The 21,153-nt window shown below is 43.6% G+C and overlaps 1 protein-coding gene and 1 long non-coding RNA gene across 2 annotated transcripts in view; one reads left to right on the top strand and one right to left on the bottom strand.

The window, feature by feature from the left end:
- Positions 1–21,153, bottom strand: part of SLC46A3 (solute carrier family 46 member 3) — an 81,899-nt gene that overhangs the window by 24,744 nt on the left and 36,002 nt on the right. The gene's annotated exons all lie outside the window — the stretch shown is intronic.
- Positions 1–21,153, top strand: part of LOC131481588 (uncharacterized) — a 50,271-nt gene that overhangs the window by 5,386 nt on the left and 23,732 nt on the right. The window contains exon 2 of the long non-coding RNA XR_009246428.1: positions 1,468–1,576. This is a non-coding gene — a long non-coding RNA (uncharacterized LOC131481588). The remainder of the gene's footprint in view (positions 1–1,467; positions 1,577–21,153) is intronic.

Here is a 21,153-nt window from a genome sequence, read left to right as displayed (position 1 = left end):
TATAACACCCATTGGTTCAAGTGGAAGACAGGGCTGGAAACAGAACTGACCCAGCAATTGCAACGACCAGCACGTGCATAAGCTGATTGGGGCGACAGACGGTGCCGGATCCTGTACTGGCAAGCACACACAAGAATCAGGTCTGGGATCATCTCAGATGAAGTTACTTTGGAGATCCCTCCAACCGAACTGCTGATCTCAGAACCCCAACCATGAAGAGACTATGTCAGCCAGTGGATTCTGAATAGGTTTCATCGCGATTGGAACGGCGAGATTGGCAGCAATTCAGAACTGTTGAACTATCAAAACTGCTTGAGCAGGACCCTCAGAGCATGCCTCATGTTGGAGACCTGGGATGGGTGGGAGGCTGGGTGGGGCATTTTCCTTTGTTTCTCCCCTGACCCCGGATAAAGGGGAAAAATGGTATTACCCACTTTCCTGTAGCCCTTGACCCTTTGTACCCTAAGCAACTAAGTAAGATTATAAAAAAAAAAAAAAAAATAGCTTGACACATACTACGCATTTGTTGAATAAACAACACAAACTTCTAAAAAAAAAAACCAAACCTGCTCTCCCCATTCACAAACTGGTCTTTTTGCCCCTCAGAGACTCTTCCCTGGCTTTGTTCCATCAAAGACTCTGAGAAAAAATACTTAGAATAAAGTTTAGTCCTCCAGGAGGGTCCTGAACTTCTGCATTCCATGTCAACAATCTAGAAGCTTTACTGTGTCTATGTTTGTGTTTCTGCTTACAGTCACATAGGCCCAAACAGAGGGATAATGTCAGACTAATGAGAAAAGAAGTGCATTGAATATAAAATGAAATGCCCCAGCTAAGTGAAGACCAAACAATGTCCTATCATATGGGTCAAGAGAGGTTTTCACAGTGTGCTAATAAAACATGAGAGTGAGTTGACAAGCCTCTGCCATAGCCACATTATATTTGGAGGAAGCTATGTTTTGCTGGGAGGTGCCTTATTTAAGTGGCAAAAAGCCAAAGTAAATACAATAGCGATGAGATTTTGTTGATTTCAATATGACTTTTTCTCTACAGACCAAATCTGCAGAGTAAGATGTGATGACAAGACCTGTTCCACCTGTAACAGCTTACTAGATTTTTGCCAATGCAGCGTTGATAAGAGTCCAGTGGAACAGTGCTCCTAGCACAAATTGTTGAAAAGAAATGCAATCCTATCATATGACTTTGGTCAATAATTTGCCAAAAACAGGTCTGCCTGAATCTTATCTTTTTGACAAACTCATCACCTGACTTCAACGTTGAGTTTCCTGACCTCTGTGGCATTGGACACTGTTGAACAGATGCCTCTCTGAAAATGTTCTCTTCCTTTGGGAAGCCATGATTGGACAGACTTCCTGCCACTTTGAAAGCTCCGTGGTTTCTTGGTGAGCTTGCTTTTCAGTTGACACTGTTTTCCTGGTCTCACCGCAGCTCTCTTCTCCTCCCCAGGTAATCTCATCCAAGTTCATGAGTCATCTGTCAAGTCACACCAACCTCACCCAACCACCTTACCTTCAGGTCCACGTTTTTCTTTTGGACTTCACACCCAGTGCACCACGTAAGTACACACTGACACTCCCTTATTCAGAGCCTTACGGACCTCTCAATATTGACATAGACTTTATCCAGAAAGAACCTGGAAATCTGAATGTTCTGAAATCCAAAATGGCTTTAATTGTCCCAGGCAGTGCTTATAAAGCTTTGGTTTCAGGTTTGGGATTTGGTATGTTTGTTGTTGTTTTTATTTTTTTATCGGAAAGGCAGAATTACGGAGAGAAGGAGATACAGAAAGATCTTCCACCCACTGGTTCACTCCCGAAGTATTTACAACGGCCAGGGTTGAACTGATCTGAAGCCAACATCCAGGAGCTTCTTCCAGGTTTCCCATGTGGGTGCAGGTTCACAAGGTTTTCGGCCTTGCTCTACTGCTTTCCCAGGTCACAAGCAGGGAGCTGGATGGGAAGTGGAGCAACGAAGACATGAACCGGAGCCCATATGGGATCCTAGCATGTGTAAGGCAAGGCTTTAGGCTATTGTACCATGCCCTCAATCTGTAGTTTTAAACGCCTATATATAGTTTGTGTTCAAAGCAAATATCATCTCCATCATAAATTTGATCTTTTTGGTAATCATTAGTCAGTTGTGTCACCTGTCTAATTAGCAGAGATAGACTGGGGAATCTGTCCTGACTTTTTGGGGTCATCAAATACATCATCAATACTTTATATCATAAATAAAAATGACATATGTGCCATTGTAAGATATGTGGATATAAGGCAAACACTTTGGTTTAGAGTATTTAGGTTGAACAGCCTTTTTCTGACTTTGTGGAGGTGGAGATGCTCTTATTGGTGCATTGGTGACTGGCATTTGAACATTTTCAGGGAGAAAGTGAGCAAATGTGTTAAGGGATCAAGGAGTTTATTTGTAAATCAGAAATCCTGACTGTTTCCTTCAAGGATTTAAGTTATGACAATATACCTTCTGGGCTGTAATGGACTTATGGAGATTCGGTTTACAGAAATGCACAATAATGGCTTCAAGAAGAAATCCTCCTTGAACAAGTCTTCTGCAGGGCTTGTGTTGTCATAGGGGTGTGTCAGATAGGAGCAGTGATGAGATGACATCACATCCCAATCCATTGCCTTAGAGCTTGGGGTCCCTTAGAAGCAATGCCTGATTAGCCTTTAATAAAAGCACCTGTTAACTAGAGTTGGAACCAGAATTCAGTATCCTACAGGGGGGAGTAGCCATGGCTCTGACCTTTGCACCCAAGCACTGTGCTGTCTGTCCTCTGTGTCACCAAGGTGGAGGTTGGAACCTTAGACTCACTGGCCAGACTGCTCAGATTCTTTGTCACACAGGTGTAGCAAACATGACAAACACTTTTGGAACAGTTAAGCACCTAGTGAGTTTTACCTTCAAGAAGGCAAGAGTTCTGAGGTTGAAGAATGGATTTCTCCCAAGCAGTAGGATGGAAACTCACACTTGATTTGCGTAGTGACTTCAATGTAATTTTTGTCAAAAAAGATTTCTTTTTATTTGGAAGGCAGAGTTGCAAAGAGGAGAAACAGAGAGATCTTCAATCTGCTGGATCCCTCCCCAGAGAGTTATGGAAGAGCTGAGCTAGGAGTTTCCTAGCTCATGGAAGCAGGGACCCAAGGACTTCAGCTATTCTCCACTGCTTTCCCAGGTCATATTCAGGGAGATGGATTAGAAGTAGCGCAGTCGGGACATGAACTGGTGCCTGTATGGGATGCCAATGTCACAGGCAAAGATTTAACTTACTATGCCACAGCACTGGCCCCTACAATGTCACTTTATCTCCAACAGGTGAACTAGGACCCATGAACAGAATCTGACATTTGCTGGGTCTTTAGCAATCTTTAGCTAGAAGTCCAAATTTTGGTTGATCAGACGCATATTGTGCTGCCTTTGAGAAAGTACTGAAGACAACCTGGTCAAGTTCCAAACTGGCATTTCCTCTTCCAAGCAATTCACTCAATTTTCCCCAGCTGGATAACATGAGGTGGCTTTGCTCAGTACTAGTGAACTAGTTCCCAATATGCCCCAGGGAACTGTGGAGGATGGTTATTTGACACACTGATTTTTTTCTAAGAGACCAAGTGTAAGGCACCATGTTTTTCTGCCCACTTGACATTAATGAGTACCAGAACATTTGTCAATGTAGGATAATGACAGGAATGTGGGCTGGAACTGGGTTGTATTAGGTTAAGCCTCCATCTGCAGTGCTGGTAGCTGATATGGGCACCAGTTCTAGTTCTAGCTGCTCCATTTTCAATCCAGCTTGCCACTAACACACCAGAAAGCAGTGAAGCATACCTTGGGTCCTTGGGCCCCTGCACGCATGTGAGAGACCCGGAATAAGCTCCTGGCTCCTGGCTTCAGGCCGTTTGGGGAATGAGCCAGCAGATGGTTCACTCCTTGTAAGCATGCCTTTCAAACAAAATGAAATATTAAAAAAAAAAAAACCCTGAAATTTTATTCTCAACTAGAAAAAGAGGGGAAGATGTTTAACCTCATTGGTGACAGATACTCTTGTTCATATTCAAAATGAGCAAGGATTTTATTTTTGCTGATGCTAAAATTCATTGGCCAGCCTGAAGTGAACAGTGGCATACCCTGTAAATTAAAGATAAGTTGATAATGCTTTCCCCAGGGTAATAACTTAGCAATGCACACTAAAATCATTATGCAACATGTATGTAGAAAGTCCAGCTGGCGGAATGATTAGTTTAGCTTCTTGAATTTTTATCATAATGGTTGCTCATAATTTGAAAAGACCTAAATATCTCTCCCCCTCTCTTTTTCCCACTTCACATATACATATATACATAATAGTATAAACCTATGTTTAGAAAGCTCATTATTTTCTTTCTTTCTTTCTTTCTTTCTTTCTTTCTTTCTTTCTTTCTTTCTTTCTTTCTTTCTTCCCTTCTTTCCTTCCTTCCTTCCTTTTATTACTATTATTTCTAGATTCATTTTATTTTTTATCAGAAAGTCAGATATATAGAGAGGAGGAGAGACAGAGAGGAAGATCTTCCATCCATTGATTCACTCTGCAAGTAACCGCAATGGCCAGAGCTAAGCCGATCCGAAGCCAGGAGCCTGGAGCTCTTCTGGGTCTCCCACACGGGTGCAGGGTCCCAAGGCTTTGGGCCGTCCTTGACTGCTTTCCCAGGCCACAAGCAGGGAGCTGGATGGGAAGTGGGGCTGCCGGGATTAGAACTGGCATCCATGTGGGTTCTCAGCACATGAAAGGCGAGGACTTTAACCGCTAGGCTACTGTGCCTACCTATTATTATTTTCCATTATACAATTCCATAGGAACAGGGATTTCCCCCTCCCACACACACTATTTTCCCTCATATTATTACAATAATATAGTCCTTTAGGAACAATCACAAATCCAACTTTCTGCTATTTAGTGTGTCATGACATTGTAGGTATCGACAATGGTAGATAGTCTAGTATTCTATTTCATTGGGAGTCTTCCTGTAATTTGAGAGTAGAGATGCATACTGCAATGTATCTTCCCAGTTTCCTAGTCTTCATCATATAGTTCATGCATGATATATAGATATAGATAGTCATGATATATATATATCTTTACCTATTTATCTATTTATGTTATATTGTATTTTTACAGGAAATTTAGATACAAGGAAAATTTTCATGTTATGACATATGAGAAAAACAGGCAACAGAATTAGATAATATAATCCAATTTTGCTTAAGAAAGTACATATCTGAATGTATATTTTTAAAGCCCAGAAAGTAATATATCAGCTGTTAATAGCAATTGTCTCTGAGTGCATTACTAACAAGTTTTATTTGCATATTAAATACCATAGATGGGGGAAAGTGGCCTAGTGGTTAATCGGCCTGTTGAGAGGCTTACATTCTGCATCCGAGTGCCTGGATTCAATTCCCATCTCCAGCTCCTGGGAAACAGTGATAACGGTTCAAGTAGCTTAGCTTCCTTCCAGCTATATGGGAGACTTGATTCAGTTCCTGGCTCCTGGCTTCAGTCCAGCCCTAGTTATCAAGGGTACTTGGGGAGTTAACCCACAGATGGGAGCTCTCCTCTGTATCTTAGGCTGTCTCATAAATAAATAAATGAATAAATAAATAAATAAGTTTAAAAGCGTTGTCTACACTGTAAGCTTCTTTCTTCCCCCACATTCCGAACAGTGACTGTGTATTCACTTATGATCAGAATGTGTTTAAAAGAAAAAAGAGGGAGAGATATTAAAACTATTCTATAAAAAAACCACTCATAGTCATTAAAGGCTTTAGAGGAAACACACACACACCCCAGAGCCTCCCAAAGGTTGATATCTTCTAGGTGGTTTTACAAGTTTTAAAGTTGAGTCAGCAATCATGTGACTTATGCCAGGTAATCCAAGATAAGACAGGACAGACACTAATGAGTGACAAGCACCTGACAGTCCTTTATCTGAAATAGCTCCTGTCAGAAATGAAGAAGCAAGTGTTCCAAAGGGAAGCAGGGAAATTGAGGTGAGCTTTTGGGTTGCCAAAACAAACCTGTTTACAACCAGACTTAGGACAGCGGGACTCCCAAACTTCAGGCCTACCCTCTAAAGTTACCGGGAAGATGAAACCCAAGGTAAAGTGACGGTGAGATTCTTGGAAGCATGCATCCGCCCTCATGCCTTCTCATCCCGGCAAAAGGGAATTGTGGGAAGGGTCCTCCCTGGAGCCCAGTCACTCCTGAGTCTTCTTATCAGAAGGGAAGAGTCTAGGAAAGAGGAGGAAGCTGATGCAGAAGAGAGCCTGTGCGTGCCACGGAGGACACAGTGCACTCTGATCTTCCCACACCCAGCTGTTTCTGTCATTACTGCAGGAGTCCCGTGGCCAGGGTGCTGCTCACTGTTACAAAACAGGGCAGTCACATGACCAGGCTCAGATCCCTGGGGGAACCACACCCTTGGGTATTGTTAAAAGAAGGGAGACAGGATTGATCTTGTCAATGTTCACTGCAAGTCTGACTCATTTGGGTTGATTTCATTTCTATTTCCCTCTGAGCTCGGCAGGAGACACTGTTTGCAGAAACCCTTTGAGCACCCAGAACAGGCTGGGCATGTACACTTGGCCCCCCCGTCTGTGAGCTATGTTCCTGTACACATAACCATCTGTAGATGAAAAATATTTGAAGAAAATGAGTCCGTATTGGTCATGCACAGACTTTTATTCTTGGCATTCTTCCCTGGACAATACAGTATGCTCTTTAAAACTAAACAATATAGTACAACTACCTTCTTAGCATTTACATTGTCTTGGGGTTTGTGAAATGCTTGAATATCTGAGGATTGAGGGATCCTTGTGGGTCCTGGAACCAATTCCTTGCTGATTCTGAGCAGTGGTTGTACTCAGGACATGATTAAGCAAACTGGAAGAGATGAGCTGCTAAGCTCCAGACATAAAGGATGGAGTTGGAGAAGGAGGGGAGAAAAAAGAGAGGGAGGAGACGATGAGAAGGACGAGGTGAGGAAGGGGAGGATGAGTGAGGAAGGGAACGAAAAGGAAAAGAAACAGAGATGCAGAGATATTGTTATGTAATACAGCAGGTTAAGCCATTGTGTCTCAGCTGCTCCATTTCTGATCCAGCTCACAGCAGAAGATGGCCCAATTCCTTGGGCCCCTGCATGCATGTGGGAGACATAGATGAAGTTCCTGGATCATGGTTTCGACCTGGCTCAGCCCCAGCCATCATGGCCATGTGAGGAGTGAAGCAGCGAATGAAAGATCCTTCTCTCTCCCAGTCTCTCTGCCCTTCAAATAAATCCTTATAAAAGGTAGGTGGGCAGATCGTATTCAGAAGAGGCTGTAGTAATATGTCAAAGGCAACTGCATTAGTCTTTTGCAGTGGGGGAGACAGATAAGGTTCAATTCCAGCACCTACAAGAAATGAGTTGGCATTTGTGGTTGGAAAGTTACTAGGAGGAAACATCAAGGATAAGGGACTCCTGATGAACCTGACTTAGCAGATTGTCACTAAAGGCAGGTACTAAGATGTTGAAGATATCAGATGTGCATGGTGAATGATTTTCACTAACTTGACTTAGCAAGGCACTTTTATAAGGACAGAGAGGACAAGTCAGGACTTAATAAGCAGATTCAGAGCACATACCTCAAATGATCAGTTTCAGCTATCCAGTCTGGCAACAGCAGACAGCAGAACAGAATCCATTCACCTGTCAAGTGTGTTCCTGTCTTCTCTTTCCATCTTCACTGTCCTCTACCAGCCTGGAAATTGCCTGGCTGCTTCCTTCTGGAGGGCTCAGAGAGAACATTTGTTTCATGTCCTTCTCTGGTGGTGGCTGGCCGTTCACAGTGTCCCTGGGCTAACGGAGTCATCGTGTGCAGCTCGGCCTCTGTCTTTGTTAGGACAACGTCAGTCACTTTGGGTTGGGATCTGCATTATTCTAGTATGACCTCTTTTTAACTGGTACAAAAACTGGCAAGTGAAGCCACATTCTGTGCTTTCTGAGTATTCAGAGTCTCACTTGCCTTTTTGGGCACACAGCTCAACCATCACACTTTTTTAAAAATTTATTTATTATTATTAATTCATTAATTACATTGTATTATGTGACACAGTTTTGTAGGTGCTTGGATTCTCCCCACCCCTCCCCAAACCCTCCCACCATGGTGGATTCCTCCACCTTGTTGCATAACCACAGTTCAAGTTCAGTTGAGATTCCCCCATTGCAAGCATATACCAAACATAGAGTCCAGCATCTTATTGTCCAGTCAAGTTCAACAGCTTCTTAGGTATACCCTCTCTGGTCTGAAGACAGAGCCAGCAGAATATCATCCCGATCAATTAAAAGCTCCAACATACCATCAGCAAAAAATTTACATCATTATGGAATTAATTGACATAGTAATGAGTAACCAATATGGTAAAAGTAAATGCGACCACCTCATTGACATTTCAATTTTAGTTTATACACAACATATAACATACCTAACATAACATGTTATACATAACATCGCATCACACTTTTTTTTTAAAGATTTATTTATTTTTATTACAAAGTCAGACATACAGAGAGACAGAGAGGAAGATCTTCCGTCCGATGATTCACTCCCCAAGTGAGCGCAACGGCCGGTGCTGCGCTGATTCGAAGCCGGGAACCAGGAACCTCCTCCAGGTCTCCCACGTGGGTGCAGGGTCCCAAAGCTTTGGGCCGTCCTCAACTGCCTTCCCAGGCCACAAGCAGGGAGCTGGATGGGAAGTGGAGCTGCCGGGATTAGAACCAGCGCCCACATGGGATCCCAGAGCCCACATGGGATCCCAGCGCATTCAAGGCGAGGACTTAAGCCGCTAGGCCAAGCCGCCGGGCCCCAACCATCACACTTTTATCTTTCACTACTGTTTTCTGTCTAGCCAGTGGTTTACCCAAGACAGTGGAAGTGGGAGTGCTCTGCACAAGGTACACACAGTAGGGGAAAACTGTCAGTGAAGAAGGTAAAAGCGTAATACAAGCGACTACAGGATAGTCCGCTTTATAATTGTCAACTTGGGCCAGCAGTTTCAACAGTCCCAATTGATAAAAATCGTCCTCCCTAAACCTGTTTGTTGATTCAAACAATTGGGTGTGTGTTTGTGGCGGTTTTAAAAATTAACTCTCCAGTTCTCTTCCATTTCAAGATTGAAGACCAATCTCCCCTGAATTTACCCTGGAGTTAATATTTGTCATTGGTAGCTGAAAATGTTAGCTTATACATGATATAGTCACAGAATTTGAATGCTGCTTTTAAGTGGGAATTTATTCTTTTTACATGTTTTGAAACTATTGAAAGAACTAAAACAGCTGAAATAAAGCATAAAACTAAAAATAGCAATAATAATTACTGAAAATAATGTTTGTAGCTAATGGGGTCTGGAGAAAGTGATATGTTAGGTAGCATGCCACTGCCCTAACAGCATTTAAGCTTGGAGCTTAGGATGCTGTGAAGTATTTTAATAGGAGTTTTCAAAATGTAAACAAGATTTCATTGTAGCTGTTTTTGATGTCAGAATTAGATCACAACAAAAGTGAAATTTTATCTTTCCCTAAGCTGATCAGACAAATTCAACAAAGGCTTCTTGAGTGGCACTATGAGGGAGAACTAACTAATGGGGCCAGGACAACCAATGGGTAGTGCTAGCAATCAGAAGACAGAGAGGAAGGGTAGGGTAACCCTTCTCAAACGCAATTTCTCTTCCAAACCTGCGTGCTTCTGAGAGTGAAAGGGATGTGTGACTATTTGTGTCAAGAAAGCAGGTGTACCTGGGAGACTGATATGAGGGTCTCTATAATCGTGCAGGCTATTGCCAGGATGGTTCCTTGTAGAAGCATAGGACAGCAGTAGGAGTGTACTTGTCCTCCTAACTTTTGAGTGATGGGCTTCCACATGGTGGCCACAGCATTTCTTCTCAGTCTTATTTGACCTTTAAACATCAAATATTCCATTCTCCCAGCAGCCCCAAAATGGCTACCATACCTGTCCTCTTTCTTTGATTTCTACCCCTTGAATGATGCTCCTTTTCTCTATGCTATTGGTTGCTTATGAGGGTATTTCAAACTATTTGTGGAAAAATGGAATTAAAAATGGATGCCAATAAAAGCATCCATTTGTAATTTTTTAATAACATATATTGTTCGTGAACTTTGTTGAAGACTCCTTCATACACATGGATCTCAAGTTCTTGTCATACCAAAATGAACATAGGTTTTCTCTCTTTTTAAACTTATTTACTTACTACTTGTTTGAAATATAGACAGAGACAGAGATCTTCTATCCACTGGCTCACTCCACAATGTCCACAATAGAAGGGCAAGGCCAGGCTAAAGTCAGAAGGTTGTTAACTCTGTCTGGGTCTCCCACATGGGTGGCAGAAATCTAACTACTTGAACCATCACCTGCTTTCTGCTAAGGTTTTCATTAGCAGGAAGTGAATTGGAAGTAGAGTCAGAACTCAAACCTGGACACTCCAAGATGGGACATCTCAAGGGGCATCTCAAGTTGCATCTTAATATTTCAAATGTCTTCCCCTGAACTCAACTTTTATTTCTTTATTCCACAAATTCTTGGGGGGAGGGTGGACTTATATTTTAGCCCTTCAACAGTCAAAATTCAGACCTTTGTAATGAGTGCTTGTTGATCAACTCATATAGAACTGAAACTAGCTACCAGGATCCATGCCTTGGCAGCGGCAGCATTTCCTCTTAATATGTAACACTGAATCTGCAAAACACATCTAGTGGAATATTTCTATTAAACAGTAATAATCCCCACAAGCGTGACAGAAGCACGCATTGACCTGGCAGGGAGCAAGGTATCAGAGGAGTCAGAGGTCGTACTTTACTGGAAGCAACTGTCCTCGAGGCCCAAATGTTAGAAAATATTATCAGTAAATTGCACATTTTGAAAACTTAAAGAGGGAGGCTAGGGCTGATGAGTTCCTCTCTTCTCCACGCTCCTTATCATGCGCACTTGTTCTTAACCTTGTTGTCAGAGCTTGAATTTTGTTCATTTATTTCTCCTTCTTCACCAGCCCTGGACTTCAAGGCCATGGCCCTCCATCCTCAGTCCCAGAAGCTGAGTTGTTAGTGTTATCCAATCACTCTGCTCCTGTTTGGATTAGTTCAATGATGACATCTGATGTGATCCTGAACTATGGAGTGTGTAGGGCAGGATGTTCCACAGCTAAAAGGAAACACGGAAACATACCCATCTCCATCTCTCTCTCTCTCTCTCTCCTGTAGAAGTTGTGTGGTGGTGAAGCTTAAAGCTGCTGTTGCATCTTGTCATCACAAGGAGAGCAAGTACTGGATAAACAAGCAGCCGAGAATTCAGAGCAAAGTGGGAAGAGCCTAGATTCCTGAGTGAATTATGTTGCTGAGCTGTGTAACCTGCAGCACATTTTTCTCTGGAACTGTTGCTTATGCCTTGAAATAATGGGCACAGCTCGATTCCCATTTGTGCCATGAAGTTTTCCAATGTGCATGTAGCTCTGTTTCTTGTTTCCACTGGCTTTGCTCATGGAGCTTGGATTTCTCATTTGAAAGAGGGTGCAAAGGGGGCTGCCCCTGAAAAAATATTTGGTGACTCAAACTCAAGCCATCCCATTAAAGGCCTTGCCTCTAATATACTCATGGGGGTATGGGTCTCAACATAGGAGTTCCGAGGAAACACAACTCAGTTCACAACAGGATACAAGAGTCCCAGACCCCTTGCCTCAATGCAGAACCACTCCAGAAGGCCCTTCTGGATCCAGAGATTCGCAGAAACCTGGAAGGACTCAGCTCCCCCTCCTGTTTGTTTTGCCCCTCCCGAAGCCACCTAAGCCCATGCCTTAGGACATTCCCTACATACAGATTTCTGTCTCAAAGTCATCTCCAGATCCATTTTTTTCTCTACCTTTCAGATTTTTCCTCCTACAAAGAATAATTGGACAGTATCTCAAGGACATGACCCTGGCAATTACAGCTCCTTCAGGCTGCGTGACCTCCTGAAGTATAGTGACTGGCTCTTTAGTGGGAAGGGCGAGTGTGCAATTTGGGTGGGGAAGAGGGGTTTGCTGGAGTGTTTCTTTTTCTTCTTTAAAAAAAAATTTATTTACTTACATGAACTGCAGAATAGCAGACAGAAGGAGAAACGCAGAAAGACAGACCTTCCATTTGCTGGCTCACTCCCTGAAATGATGCAATGAAGCTGAGACTCGATCGCTGAAGCCAAGAGCGTGGAACTCCATCTGAGTCACCTATGTGGGTGGTAGGGACCCAAACACTTGGGCTGTCATCTGCTGACGTCATGGGTGCATTATCAGGGAGCTGGAAGAAACCAACTGGAACTCAAACCAGCAGACCAACATGGGATGCTGATGTAACAGCAACTTAATCCTTTGCACCACAACACTGACCCCCTGATGAAGTAGTTTCTAATGGCTATTACAGAGCAGTTGTCTGGGCTAACTCACTGTCACCTTGTGGCTCTCCCTTGAACAGTTGAAGGGCCTAGAGGCTCACATAAAACTGAAAGTTACTTGTCAGGCATCCAATTCTGTTATTAAAATCTGAACTTCTTCCTTATTTGAGCTCCCAGCACCTCCAGTTTCATTTTCTCCCTGTTTGCTCCTTATGCACAAACTAAAAAAGATTTTGGGATTATTACAGTCATAACTAGAAATGGAAATTACAATGGGGTGAGTTTAGCTGGGAATCTATTCTATTGAATTTCTGTTGTATGCAGAGTGTTCTGCCACGAGGAATACAGGAAAAGCAGAAGAGAAGCCCTTACTCTAAAGTTCTTACAGAGCAGATGGAGAGATGAGTCATCCTCAGATGGAAGCTTTTCATGGCCATGGGAGACACACCCTAAAGGGAGGCCAGTGGCCCCTTTAGGGAGGATCTGGCAATGACAGCCTTGCTTTGTGAACTCCAGATCCTCTGATCAAAGTTGACTCCAACCTTTGAAATCCCATCATCACTTCTTTAAAGATTTATTTTATTTTTATCAGAAAGGCGGATTTACAGAGAAGGAGATGCAGAGAGAAAGATCTTCTGTTCACTGGTTCACTCCCCAAGCGGCCACAATGCCTGGAACTGAGCTGATACAAAGAAAGGAGCCAGGAGCTTCTTCCGGGTCTCCCATGTGGATGCAGGGTCCCAAGGCTTTGAGCCATCCTCATCTGCTTTCCCAGGTCACAAGCAGGGAGCTGGAAGGGAAGTGGAGCAGCCAGGACACAAATCAGCATCCATTTGGGATCCTAGCCACATGCAAGTCAAGGATTTAGCCATTGAGCCATCACTCTACTTCTCCAATTACTGCTCTTCAGCTCATCATTAACATCAGCTAACGAGCCATGACACTTTGTCTTGACTGTGTCCAGCTGCCTTGACTTGAGTTTCACTCATCAAGGGTGGTACAGACAATGACTTGGAAACCTCTGACAACATCATCATGTTTGCAATATTGATACAAAAAATGAATAACACATGTCTCAGATACTCTTCTGTACCAGTAATTGCTATTGTTCACAGAAACTCAACAAAACATTAGTATATTTATGCCTGTCCTGTTTCTTCTAGGAGTCCTATGAAGAAAAATTACCTGAGTCAAATATCTATCTTAGATAGTAAGAGCAAGAAGCTCTCAGAGACTGAGAAGGAGACTTCCATGAAGTCAGAGAGAACAGCATCAGCACGCAGCTCTCAGATCCATTTCCTGCCTCCCATCAGCTCCTAGTGAATTGTACAAGAGCAGTGTCTTTGCCCTTATCTGGGAGTCTCATCTACAGTAAAATCTTAAGGGAGAGCTAAGCACCAATCAGACCACAGGAGACTAGATGTGAATTTGAGGGCTGTTCTGAAGCCAAAACTCTGGAAGATGTCACTAGGCAATACCAGGACCCATGGGGCTTTCATCACATTCTCTGTTTGTTCCAGGCTCCAGGCTGTGAAGCATGAGAACATTCTAGAAGCCCACTGTGAGATTCTTATAGAAAGCAGAGGGGAGATTTGGAACTGAAGTCAGTATATGACATAAAGAGGTTCTATAAAGACCAGAAGGGGGTCACTGAAGTAACTCCAGTTTTGTCTTGGGCTTTGTCGACTATTTTTTCTCTGCAAACTCAAGACTGGCTAGTTGGTTATATACTTGTAGGTCCAGAACCTCCTGGGACGGGTTGATTTCAACCAGAACCCTTCAATCTAATTCCATTGCTCCAGAAGTCAATGCCAGCATTCCTGAACATTCTTTTCTACACAGTGTTTGAACCTTTGCTTGCAGTGGACTAAACCCAGACCCTGGGTAATTTCCTACTCAGGAGAAAATAATATTAAGTCACATTTAGTTCTTTTTCATGATTTGTATTTGTCTGCTTGTCTTATGTTATAAGGAGCTATTTTCTTTAAAATTTTGGGAAAGTGGATACTTCTTAATCTTTAAGGGAAAATAGCTTATTTTCTCTCTTTTTTAAAAGATTGCTATTTATTATTTTTTATTAGAAAGTCAGATATACAGAGGAGGAGAGACAGAGAAGAAGATCTTCCACGTGATGATTCACTCCCCAAGCGACCACAATGGCTGGAGCTGAGCCAATCCGAAGCCAGGGTCCAGGAGCTCTTCCACGTCTCCCATGCGGGTGCAGGATTTCAAGGCTTTGGGCCACCCTTGACTGCTTTCTCAGGCCACGAGCAGGGAGCAGGATGGGAAGTGGAGGCTGGGCTGCCGGGATTAGAACCTGCGCCCATATGGGATCCCGGCACGTGCAAGGCAAGGACTTTAACCACTACACTATCGCGCCGGGCCCAAAAATAGCTTATTTTCAGCATTTAAAATGAATTTTCTGCAAAGGAGTGGAAACCATTCAATCAACATGCATGAAAATACATTACATTTGTATGTCAGAATTTTCTTCCAAAAACCTCTCCTAACAACTGTTTGAGTTCAGATATAAATTGAACACATATAGAACGAGATTAATAAGTGTTCATAAAGATATAGCTTAAAATGTCTGATATATATATATGTATATGTATGGAAGATGTTTGTTACTATTGGGTATATGGCTACATATCTGTGTCACATGTAATAATAAAATTTAAGGAAACTATAGAATTGTGACATCAATGGTCAGTTTTGTCTAAGAAAAAGTACAATGTGTGCCAGAATCCAGAAATATTTTAGTGATGAATTTTAAATGATCAGTTTCCTCAACTGCAAATTTTAAGCTACATTTGAAGAAATGGACACGCATTTCTATGAACTCCTTGGAACAAGTACTTCCTTTGAGATCTGTTTCTCCCTTTAAATCTTGGGTCTCTAGCCTGTTTGAGAAAGGAAACTATTTTGGGGCCTGGCTTTGATTTTTCTAAAGTCTTTCGTGTTCTTGCAGGAAAAGGGGAGAGGCTGGCAGAGAAAATCCTGAGATGCTGGATGATCTGGCAGCTTCTCCAATTCCTTGCAAAGAATCTCTCAAACAGAATAAATGGGACCTCAAAGTGTTCATAGAACAATAGAATTAAACTATCATTTTAGGTGTTAACTAGAATTTATACTTAGCAAAAACACTAGAGTTCATAGTCGAGATGATTTCCCTCTTTCACATTAAAACTTTTAATCTTGAATTTGCTTGAGGAGGAGAGAGAGAGACTTTAGAGAGAAGTTGCCCAAGTGCCTGCAACAGCCCTGGAGCTTGGGGATGGGAGAGCATTCCTGGTCTCCCACATGAGCGACAGAAACTCAACTGGTTGAGCATTTTCTTAAGCGTATGCTCTAGCAGGAAGCTGTAATCAGCAGATAGAGCCAGATATCAAACCCAGGCACTCCAACATGGGCTGCAAGTATCTTTATCACTAGGTTAAATGCCTGCCCCCTCTTCTTTCACATGTTAAGTACACACAAGATATCCAAGCCATCACATTGGACAGCACAATGAAAATATTGTAAGTTCTGCTTCTTTGTCTTTACAATCATGGTGCTATTATCATTGATTTCAAATCTGCCTGTTAAAAACACAGCAACATGTGGCATCATAGGATTGGAGGAGGGCCCAAAGCAAGCATGAGTGATGTCCGTTAGTTCACAAAGCAGCTGCATGGAGATAAGTTCATGTAAGTCAGAATAAGAGAGGATTCTCCAGCTCAACTTCTACATGTAAAGAGAAGCTATGGACTTTTGCACTGGCATGCCCAGGTGGCTCCCACCTTTTGCAATGGGTTTGTGGAGGCTTGGGGGGTGCAGGTTTGCAAGGTACCTGTGAGATGGTGTTGGTGGGGTGTGTGGGGACCCTGGGACTCATGTTCAGGCAGACAGAACTAGCCTGGAGATTTCCCCATACGCTTGATCCCGGGAGGGAAGGGCGGATGCAAGGTGAGAGCCCTTGGTTAGCATACTGGCCTGGTGTGCTGGTGGACTGGACTTGGGAAATGTTCAATGGGCCTGGATCTTGGGTGTACAGAGGGGTAAGGCCCCAGGCCAGTACACATGCTGGAAGCTTGGAACCCTAGTGGGTAGGCAGAACTCCAGGCCAGCATACCATTCCATCAGAAGACTGGGCTTTGGAAGTCTGGGCTCAGAACCAATGTGATCCCAGGCACAGGGACTGTGGGTTGATCATGGAAGAGGGTATTAGAATGTGTGGGAGGGAGGATCACTGAAGGAGTATGTTTCAGGTTGGGAATGACTACTGAGGGACTTGCATCGACAAGGCCACTGTACCGGCAGATAAGTAAGGGGGCTGAGACTGAGCAGTTTTTTTTTTTTTTATTAATTATTTTGCATTATGTGACAGTTTCATAGGTTCTGGGAATCTCCCCACCCCTTCCCACACCCCTCCCCCCTGGTGGATTCCTCCACCTTGATGTAGTATTACAGTTCAAATTCAATCAAGATTCTGAGACTGAGCAGTTTTAAGGAGCGGTCTCTAGAGGAGGACCTTCCTGAGTCAGAACAATGCACCATGGGAGACCTGAGCTGGGCAAGCTAGTATGGTCACTGTCAACTGCCACTCACCAACTCACACTAAAGCTAGGGCTGGGGGCTTGCGTGGAGGGGCTAGATCACAGTACCCACCCGTAAGATAAGCATGAGAATTAGGACCAGGGACAGACCACAGCTACAACACCTGTTGGTCTGTATGTGAACTGGATCAGAGGGAGACCTGGGCTGGGCTAGTCGACTGTGCCCACTGATGACTGCATGATCCAGAGTAAGGGCAGGCTGGTTGGGCTTTCCCACAGCATCAGCTGGCAAGTGCTCAGACTGGGAGCAAATCCTGTCAAGCTAGACTGCAGAAACACCTGGAAAGTGCAAGGTCCAGGATTGGGAGTGGGCCCTGTAGGGAAACTGGGCTCCTGCCTGATAGGCTGCAACTCCCACCGGTGAACACAAGAACCAGGGTGGGGTAAGGCCTGGCTAGACAAGTGGTCGCACCCGCCAACATGAGTGTGGGTTAGATAGTGGGGCTGGTTGAGTTGAACTGGACTTCAGTGCCAGTGCAAGAGTGATGTGTACAAGAGCTGAATAGGATGTTAGACAGACTGGACCAGTCTGCTGCACATACTGGCAAGCACAGAAACCAGGGCTGGGGGTGGGCCTGGTAGGAGTTATTGGGGCTCATTCTGGCTAAGCTGCAGTTCCCGCTGGCGTATGTGAGGGCTGAGTGTGTGGTGGGCAGGGTTGGGCTGTGCTACAGCATGCATTACTGTATGTAAGAGATAGGGCTGGAGACAGAACTGACAGCAATTGCAACTGCTAATGTGTGCGTAGGCTGAAATGGGTGATAGACTGAGTCTGACCCTGTACTGGCAAGCACACACAAGAGTTCTGTCTGGGATCACCTCAGATGAAGTTTCTTTGGGGATCTCTCCAGCTGAACTGCTGGACTCAACACTCCAACCATGGGGAGAATAGCAGGATCTGTGGTCTGACCATGGAGTGCATGTGTCAGAACCGGGCCTCCTCAGTGGCTAAGACAGGGCAGTGCCCGGCATGCCCGGATGTACATGCAGGATATGGCAGTCCACTGGGGCCTGCGGAGGACATCTGATACTATAGCAGAGGATGGAGGGCAGAATCAATTGGTCCACTACCCCAGCCAAGCTTGACAGTAAATTTCTGGGCAGATGGAGATAGATTCTAAGGTGGACTATGTCAGCTAATGCACCTTGGAATGATTTCCTCATCCTTGGGTCTGTGAGATCGACAGCATTTCAGAACTATCGAAACCACTTGAGCAGAACCCTCGAAACATGCTTCACACCAGGGACCCTGGGATGACATCAGATGGCCATTCCCCATCCCCAGGAACTGAGGCAGTTGGGAGGATGTGTGCAGCTTTCCCCCTTATCTCTCCCCTTCCTCCAGATACAGGGAGAAGGTGTGGAAATAATGGTCTCGCCCACTTTCCTCTAATCCTCGACACTTCCCACCTTAATCAACTATACAAACATCATCAAAAATAATTTTTTAAAAAGAGAAGCTGTGCTCTCCCTTTCTCTCTCTGGATATTTGATTGTGAAAGAATACGTAATTTAAGTGTTTTAACTTGAAGGTTACCTATATAAGAAACTCAACAATAACCGACCAAAGCTGTTGCCATTCACTTTACTACATCAGTGAACTGAACATTGTAATGTTTGCTCATTTCACATAACTGAGCTGAAGACTCCATAGTGATGAGCCTGAAACATGCTGTGTAAAAAGTATCATGTGCTTCCACGTGGATCAGTGACAGACCACGAATATGACAGTCATCCTCAAAGAATATAATGAAGCTGAAAATGCATACCCCATTGACAGATTATCCATCATGATGCTAAGACATAACACAGAATTGATGTATGTGACGGCTGCTGGTGTAAGCACACCTACCACACTTGGTCAGTCCTGTGAAAGTACAGCACATATAAGGCATACACACGATGCTTGGATAATAACAAACACCTGTTTCTGGCTATGTACCCGGGTACATAAAATCCATCAGTCTTTTCAAAACACACATTTCCATTCACTTCTCTTTGTTTAATTACATTTATTTGAAAGAAACAGACACAGATCTTCCATCCTTTGGTTTTACTGCCATCATGCCCACAATAGTCAGAACTGGATAGGGCTGAAACGAAAGACCTGGACTTGACCCAGGTCTGTCACAAGGATGGCAGGGGCCCAATAGCTTGAGCTGTCATTGTTGCTTCCAAGGGTCTGTGCATGTAAGGAGCTGACATCAGGAGTTGAGCCAAGACTCAAACCTAGGGACTGTGACATAAGGTGCCAAGTAGCACCTTAACCATTGGACCAAATACTTGTCCCACTGTGAAATTTCTGAAGACTCTTGGCATTTATTCTATTATCCTTTTTAACATAAGTTTAGGTTGTATTGCTTCTAGTTGTATGTTTCTTAAAGCTCAGGGACAGGTGTCTGGCACTGCTGGTTAGGTACAGCATGGCATGTCTGCACACCACATCACAGCCTGAAGTCACAGGCTCTGTCTTGGGCTCATGGTGACCCCTTGCTCCTTCTCCCCCTTACCTGCCTCCAGAACACAGTGTCAGCGTTGTTCTAGGTCCTGCCTTTGACTCTCAGCTCTCACTGTCCTCACTTTAGCTCTTGTCCCTCCTATCTCCCCATTCAGCTTATTCTGTTTGCATTTTGATGAGCCAATGCCTGCCAAGCCAGGCCAGCTCCAAAGCATCACTCCCAAGCCCAGCCTCCCCTCTCTCTCTTTCCCCTTCACAGCAATACTCCCCTGCGGCAAAACCCCTTCTTTCTGCCACCCACACATGAAACCCAAGACTTGCCTGGACACTGCCTTCCTGTTATCTCTCACATTCAAGCAGAAGTGAGCCAGACGGGCCCTCAGAAGACATGGGGTTGGATCCTGGCTACACCAGTTAATTGATCTCGAGCAAACCCTATGACTTCTACAAATCCTGAATGCCTTAAGCAAGTTTTGTCTCAGAAAGCTATACAGCTAATATTTATTCTCTGAATAATGTCCTTACTCTTTATGGGAAATAAGAAAAATGCTTTCTTTAATTATTGTTTTTAATTGTGGTAAGATACACATAACCAGTTTGCTAATTGTTTAAATAGCAGCTCAAGTCACAATATCTAAGATATGGAATCAACCCATGAATGACACTAACATTTGGAGAAGTGATTATTGTTTATAGCCTTTGTCAACACTCTTGTGGAACAATAGTCTTTCTATGCTCTATTTGTTGTATATTTAGTGGAGGATTAAGCCTGTGCCAAAAAAAAAAAAAACCTAAAATATATTACTGTAAAAATTAAAAGGGAAAAAAGAAAGGAAGGAAGAGCCAGTGAGGGAGTATCACTATGGGCCTCAAATTACATATATAAAAAACATAAAATCTGCTTTCTTTAAATAAAAAAGATGATTTGCTTGTAAGACAGAGTAGCAGAGAGACAGGGAGGGGTGGAGATGGAAATTTTCCATCTGCTGATTCAGTCCCTAAACAGTCACACCAGTGAGGGTTGGGCCATGATTGAGCTAGGAGCCAGGAACTCCATATTGATTCCCTTAACAGTCAGCAGGAGCCCAGGCGCTTGGGGCAATCTTCCACTTCCATCCTGGAATTATTAGCAAAAGGCTGGATCAGAAATAGAAGAGCTGGGACTCAAATAAGCCCTCCAATACTGGATGCTGAGGTTGCAAATAGTGGCTTCATCCAGTGGACCACAATACCAGCCCAAGTTTTACCATCTCAATGACTTTTAATGTAACCAGGTCAGGGTATTTAGGACACTCATCCTGTCATGTAGCCTTTGTGATTATTTATTTACAGAACTTCCTTCGCCTATCCAAAGGAAACTCTGTACCCATGAAACACTGGTTTCTCATTTCCTTGTCCCTCCCCACTCCCCCCCTTCCCAGTTCCTGAAAGTCACCACTCCACTTTGTTCTTATGAATTTGATGGCTCAAGGGGTCACATGGATGGGAACATTTGTCCTTTCGTGTCTGGCTTATTTCACTTAGCGTAACATCCTCCAGTTCCATCCATAATACAGCATGTGTCAGAATTTCCTTCCTTTTAGAAGCTGCATAATATTCCCCTGTACATACAAA

The sequence above is a fragment of the Ochotona princeps genome, chromosome 12 (assembly GCF_030435755.1).
Source record: "Ochotona princeps isolate mOchPri1 chromosome 12, mOchPri1.hap1, whole genome shotgun sequence".
In the NCBI taxonomy this organism is placed as follows: domain Eukaryota; kingdom Metazoa; phylum Chordata; class Mammalia; order Lagomorpha; family Ochotonidae; genus Ochotona; species Ochotona princeps.
This window is presented reverse-complemented; position numbering and strand designations above follow the sequence as displayed.